Genomic DNA, 7,415 nt, shown 5'->3' on the forward strand with positions numbered 1-7,415 from the left:
GCATAAATCTACATCTGTAACACTACCTCTATCAATATTTCTCTATCACTATATGTATAATTATATCTCTATGATTATAAGTACAGTTTTCTATATCTCTATCACTTCATCTGTGCTTGTATATGTATCACTATACCTCTCCTGCTATAACCATAACTACATCTATAGCTATCTCTAGTTCTTTGCTACTCTATGTCTATTGCTGTATCTATCACTATTATTATCTGTCTATGTCTATCTCAAGTTAGTCTGTGGTTTCTTTGTTCCATTAAGGCCTGCAATGACCTGCTGCCCTCCATCTCTGCAGGAGTCCTTGAATGTTTTAAATCCATTTCCTGTGGACACGAGCTAGTGAGTGAATTTCTGTTTCCAGTTTCAGAGGTGTCCTGATTAAAATGCTGCTCCATTGTGCCTCCTGCCCTTTGCCTGGGCTGCCCAGCCTGCACTGACTGGTCAAGGAAAGGAAAGAAGAGGTCCATTCATAGCCAACACAGTTTTACAATGGAAAAAAATTCTCGAGATCATGTGATCTAGGGTTCCCATTTTATAGTTGAGAAATCCAAGTGGGCCCAGCTCCAGCTTGGAGTTGGCCTTGAGGTGTTACAGGTAGTAGGATAATGGAATAGAACCAGGCCAACTGATCAGTGTTCTTCCTGACACCCAGTTTGTGCTCATCAGGAAAACAAAATGCATGGAAGAACTGAAAGACTCAGTTTCACACATCTGGACTTTTGAAGCCTATTGCAGCTGATGCTATCAATGCCTCACATGTATCTTATTGGAGTTCTCCACTCATTGCCAAGTACTTCCCTTGAACACCTGCAACTTTGTCAGAGGGAGTTTTCATCTCTGACAGCAGCCCCAAAGCAATGATGAACAGCGATTTGGTGACAGAACATCCCAGTCAAGTCATCCCAGGTTGGGAGAACTCTGAGGTGTGTTCTACTCTGGCACCCAAAGGTCCTCAGTGCGAGTAACTGGCTTGATCAGTTACCCTTTATTCATCTCCTCCCCTCCCCATGCCCTTCCTCTTATTTCCTGGGATTGCCTTCCAAATAACCTACTGGCACTTACCCACTTGCCTCTGGGGAAACGCTAAACAAAATACGGATATGTACTGGTAGAAATAATTTCCATCTGAACATTGAGTTACAATGTATAGCAGACTTGGAAAGAGAAGCTCCTTTTAAGTCCATTGTTACGGTTTTGATCTAAAATGTCCCCCTAAAGTCTTATGTGTTATATGGAGTTTTCAAGAGGTGATTCCATCATGAGGGCTCTAACTTCGTCAGTGGATTGATGAAACATCCACTGAGATCACAACTTGATGGTATTAATGAGAGGTGATGGAAATTTAAGAGGTGAGGCCTAGTTGAAGAGAGTGAATTATGAGGGCGTGACCTGGGGGACTAAGTCTTGACTCTGGTCCCTTCCTCTTTGACTCTTCTTTCTTTTTCTGTTTCCTGATTCCATGAGGTGAGAAGCTTTCCTCCACCACATCCTTCCACCGTGATGTTCCTTCCTTGGAGCCAGTCAACCATGGACTGAAACCTCTGAACCCATGAGCTAAAATAAACCTCTCGTCCTTTAAGCTGTTTTTCTCAGGTATTGGCTCACAGGGATGAAAAGTTGACCGGCACATTTATCCTCAATTCTGTTGACTGTGTGAGCTCTGAGCTTCCTCCGGGCCACATAGAGAGCTGTGGGGTACTTTGATCTTCTTTAACAGAGAACTGGCTGTTTCAGCAGGACATACACATTTATCCCAGACTGACGGTAACCAAGGGGATAAAACTCATGAGTCTCATTCTTATTCATTGTTTGGCCCCACACCTTTCATTTCACCAACTCATAAACATGTGGTGTTTTTTGTATGGTGTAAAATGAAGAAAACACATGTTTTATTCTCAGTTGGTCAAAGTACACTGTACATTCCCTAAGTGACCCATTTATGATGTATATAAATTCTAGTATTTCCTTCTTTTGTCAAATCTATCGGACTGTTTGGATGCCATGGAAAAGAATTTATGCAACTGTGAACTTATGGCCAAAGCACAACATAATATTATTTTTCTTAAATACCATCATCTTTGCCAAACAGAAAACAATACTTCATAATATTTTGTCAGTATTAAACAGTGTTTGGATTATAAAAATAAAATACTTCAGGTTTGCTTCTGGGTTCAATTAATATCACTAAAACATTTTAGATGATCACATATATTCAGGCATTAACTAAACATCACGGATCTAATGGCAATATTTGACTTTGCTTCACATTTACAGGTTTTGATTTTGTTTGCTCTTTCATTCAATAAAGGTTTACTTTATGCCTATCACATGGTGGGCACTGGGGGACAGAGCAGGGGACGAGAGAAAATTCCTGCTCTAAGAGAGCTTCTTTAATTTTTGTTTTGTTTTTTAGACCTTCTTTATAACGAGGGAAGACAGACAATAAGCAAGTAAATAAATACATAAGTAATATAACATATGTTTAGTTTTAGAAAGATTTTTGTGAAGTAAATTGAATATTGTTATATATCCAAGTCCTTTCCCTAATTTTCTTTATAATCACAGAAAATAAAATTGAAGATTTTAGTGAAGTTGTATGTCTATGTTTGGCTTTATACATCATTTGTTTAAACCACGTCTGCTTTCTAAGGCATCTTTCAAAGCAACGTATTTTTACAAAGAGTTTTCTTTTCTTTTCTTTTTTTTTAAAAAGAGTTTTTAAAATAGTGAAGCATTCATTTGGTCTCTTGGATAAAAGGGGAATGGTATTAAACACAGAATGTGTGTCTTGCAAAGGTGACATTGGAGCTCATGCAAAACAGCTGTCCAAGGCCTAATATTGCTAAGTCCTGAATGATCAAGGGATCATTCAACATCAGGAAATATGGGAAAACAATACAAGTGTGAACTTTGGTCATAAAACAGCCTGAGATAGACTAGCCCTCAAAGGAGGGAAAATACTTTTATAAGACTTGTGCTGAGTTGTTGAATTTTACTTCTAGTTTGGGAGAACTAAGTTAAGAATCTCCTATTCCCCATTGTTCTTAATGAATTGAACAAAAGACTGGACCCCAACCTGCCTGTGTGTGTCACATGGGTGTGAACAATACTATTGAAGTGGAGCCCAGATACGCCCTCACCCCCCTGAAATTTGCATAATCTGTTTTCCTGTAATGAGAGAGTCCCAAGCATGCATTTATGAGATTAAACATAGGTGAACTTCTAAGACTCAGGAACCAAGTGATTTATTTAAAACTGCTAATTCTTGGGAAAGATGAATCATCTAATAGCACATTTCTTCACCAGCCTTAGAATGCCAGTGAGAATACTTTTAGGCTATAAGGCATTTAGAAAGATTGTATTCTGATTTGAGTGTAAGTAAATACAGATTCTCCACACTACCTTTGAAGGAGGTGGGTCAAGCCCTACTGCCCATAATATTGTGCAGTGATTCTGTTCGGGGCCTTCCCTTTCTGCCCGACTCAAATGTATTCAATGTAAACTGAAAACTCTGTTTTCTATTCTTAATCATAAAGGCTGTAGATATGGGAAATGATCAATTACAAGACAAGTTTTGGAAAACAAGCTTTTAAAAAGTAGTAGAGGTGCCTGGCGCGCAAGCATAAGGTCCCGAGTTCGATCCCTGGTACCAAAAAAAAAGTAGTAGGCCCCTTTTTATCTGATATTGTTTTTGTTTTGACTTTCTCTTCTTATTCTCCTACTTCCTTTTCTCCTCCTCTTCCTCCTTCTCTTCCTCCTTCCCTTACCCCTCCTCCTTCTCTTTCTTCATTGGTCCTGGGGGCGGAACCCAGGGCCTTGCCCACACTAAGCACATGCTCTACCACTGAGCTGTGTCCTCAGCCCCTGTTTGGACTTTCTTTGTTTTATGACATAAAATTTCAAAGCTACATGGGAATTTATGAAGGATTTGGGTCATTTTTACAAATAAGAAAGTGAGATTAAAGTCCAGTCTCTTACTAGCTGTAGCACACTGCTTGAGTTACGTTTCTATTTCTCCCTTTCCTCAGCTGGGAAATAGGAAGAACACATCTTCCTGGGTCGTTGTGAAGCTAAACAAGTTAATATTGTCCCAGCTCTTAGAATGACACCTAGTACCAAGTAAACTCCTGCCACGAGTTCGATGTCATTGGGGTTGGAATTGCTTTCTATGAGAGTGGCAGAATGGGAATGACAACCAGGGCTTTGAACTCTCAGTTCAGTGCTCTTTCCACAACCCCACGCTCTGACCAACTGTCAAAACCAACATTGATTTTGGAACGTGGGGATCAAATAGAAGGTAATCCGGTTCACAGGAGGTGAGCCACTTCCAGTGCCCAGGAGGAGGCTGGGTAGCCGAAGTACCACCCCCTTCTCAAGTGCACAGGAGGTGAGCCAAGTGGGTGCCAGCAACAACTCCCCCATCAAAATGAGAAGACACATAAACAAGTCTCAAAACCAGACTTTCAGATCACCTAAAGCAACCCCAAAGGGAAAAGAGATGGAACACTGATACTCAACCACCTGGACTCCCTGAACTTCCAACACTGTTTTTTTTCACTTTTCTAGGTTCTTTGTACTCCTACATAACTTTTAAATTTCAATATCCAGTTCTTCATTTATAGCAAGTATACATCAGCCTGAATTTTTATATATACCTTGTGTTTTCTAATCCTGTTATATTCAAATGCAAGTTCTAGGGGCTCCTAGAGATTTCTTAGTATTTTCTCTGTAGATGATCATTTCATCTACATATAAAGATTTCACTTCTACCTTGCCAATCCTATCCTAATTGTGTCATTTTATTGCCAGACTATTTTGGTTTGGGCCTATGTTTCAAAATTTAATGGACAGATGAAGAGTCAGCATATCTGCCCTTGTTCCCCACCTTAGGGAGAAAGCATTGTATCTTCTTCATTCATATAAGGCATTCTCACTGGAAGTATGGAGTACATGTCTTTAGTCTGTTGAGAAGTTTCTGTTCTACTTCTAGTCTCCTGATAGCTTTTACCATGAACAGCTGTAGAATTTAGTCCAATACTTTTTCTCCAACTAGTGACAGGGTCATATGGCTTTCTCCTTTCCTCTGTTAAAATGATGACTTTTGGGGTTGGATCTTCCAATGCTGAACCAACACTGCCATCCCTATACCAAAACCACTTTCTACATACTGCCAGGTCTGACTTCTAATAGTTTGTTTTGTTAAACAACTTTTTATCTATGTTCATACTTTTTTCTATTATCTTTATCCAGTTTTAGTATTAGCACAATGTTGATTTCCTGAAATGAAGGGAGAAGTGTTCCTTCTTTCTTCTGCTTTACATGTTTGATATAATTTATCAGTTAAAATGTGTATGAGCCTGTTGTTGTCATATAGGTAGGTTTTCAAGCTAGCAATATACTTTCTTTAATAGGTGCTATTCAAATTTTATATTTCCTCCAGAGTCAGTTTCATTAATCTTCATTAATTTGTCTTCCAAGGTATTTCTTAGAAGTTGTCAAATTTATTTCAAAAAGATTTTTATAATATGCTTTCTATATCCTTTTAAATTCTGTAAAATCTTTGGCCATGTCCTCTAAATTTTGATATTGTAATTTTAAAAAATGTATAATTGATATTGTGTAATAGGAAGAAAAAGTCTAAAGGAGCAGGGGAAAGGAAAGAAGGGAAAAGAAAAAATATGAGAAAAGAAAAAAATGGAAACAAAGTCTCTGCAAATAGGGAAGGGTGGAGGGGGTGAAGAGAGGACAGGGGAAGGGGAAAAAATCAAAAGAACCAGGATACATCATGTAAAGGTACAAGATCCCAATGATGAATGTAACTGTATTGTATACCTAAAATGTACCAATAGACTTAATGGACAAAAACCCAAACAAACAGAAGGTAATCTCCCAGTTCCATTGCTGACTAACATAGCAGTAAAGTATATATTTTGGAAGGCGTAGTTTTCTGCATAATGGCACATAAAATCAGTGTTTATTGCAAGAATTCTGTTAATGCTTTCTAACTTAAAAAAGCTTATTAAAAAGACATGCTCTATTAAGCCTCCTGTTGTCTATCATAAACCCTCTAAGCCTTCATTCTGCAACTGTGTAAGATCCCCAACCTTCATGACCATGCCAGTGGGAAAAGTCAGTCCAGAAAATATTTTATTGTGTGCTAGTGTAGGCAACGTGTGCTTTAATGCAAAGCAATGCATCCTTTAGCTCACATCTTTCCTTGCTTTCTGAGTCTAGCGTTCCATTGTTTTTTGAACTAGTCTATAACTTTGGAAGTTATAGGCGATTGGTTGCAACACACAAAATCATTTTTAATAGACGTATATATTCTGTCTTCCCGGAGTTCAAATGACCTCCCCCTCCCCTGGGGAAGAGGCCAGTTTTAGCTGCTTTTTCACATTCATTTCAATATTCCTGATCTAAATATGTGTCTGCTCTTTGGTTTCTCCTTGGACTTAGTTGAAGTATCTTTCTAGTTCCTGCAGTAATAAGTTATATAAAATCTTTAATGTGTTTGTCATATCTTTATGAACCAGGATTTTGCCTTTTTTGAAAATTATCCTTTAATAGTGAAAAAAATCCAAGCTAGTCGATACTTGGTTTAAATATTTGAAGTTTATTTATAATATGAATACATACAACACAAAACATACCTTTTAAATATTATTTTTATATTTGTGGGGGACTGGTGTAATACCTTAAAAATTCCCGGTTGCTCTTCCTTTAGCCTTTATTACTTTCATTAAATTGGATTTCCAAAGCCAGTTTTCCCACAATTTATTTTCACTTATCTCCAATAGAGTTTTAAAATTGGAACAAAACAATCTCTTCCATACTAAATTTTATTCAAACAGAAATAATGAAATTTGATGTTAAAATAAAAATATCAGGAGCACCCATATTGACAAGGGAAGGATATTGAAAAACTAAGTGACAAGGATGGGATATATTGATTTCTTCTCAAAGAAGCTAGAAATGACTAACATTTATGGTTAGCAGTTATTCTCACTATGGACAAAGTCATGGCAATTTTGTAGGTAATAAAGACCAAGATTACTTTCTAAAGAGGTGGGCAGGGATGATTTGCATTTGATTATATAGGGTGACATCCCTATAACTCATCTCACTATATCTGGGACTTTTTGGTTTAGCACCGAAAGTCCCTTGTCCTAGCAAAGCCCTCAGCTTGAGACAAACAGGAATGATTGGTTGGCTCAGGTTTGAATTACTGGAAAAGGGTAAAGATTTGAGTGTAATCATAAGTTTTCAATGATCTTCATCTTATAGTAGAAAAAGCATGAAGTTTAGAATCTGGGTTGGTGTCAAATTCTGGCCCTGCTTCTTATTAGCTGTGTGGCCTTGAGTAAATTAATTAATCTTTCTGATGGTCAGACTGATAAGGATGA

The sequence above is a fragment of the Heterocephalus glaber genome, unplaced genomic scaffold, assembly GCF_053883595.1.
Source record: "Heterocephalus glaber isolate CG9 unplaced genomic scaffold, H.glaber_assembly_v1.0 deba00001594, whole genome shotgun sequence".
Classification (NCBI taxonomy): Eukaryota; Metazoa; Chordata; class Mammalia; order Rodentia; family Bathyergidae; genus Heterocephalus; species Heterocephalus glaber.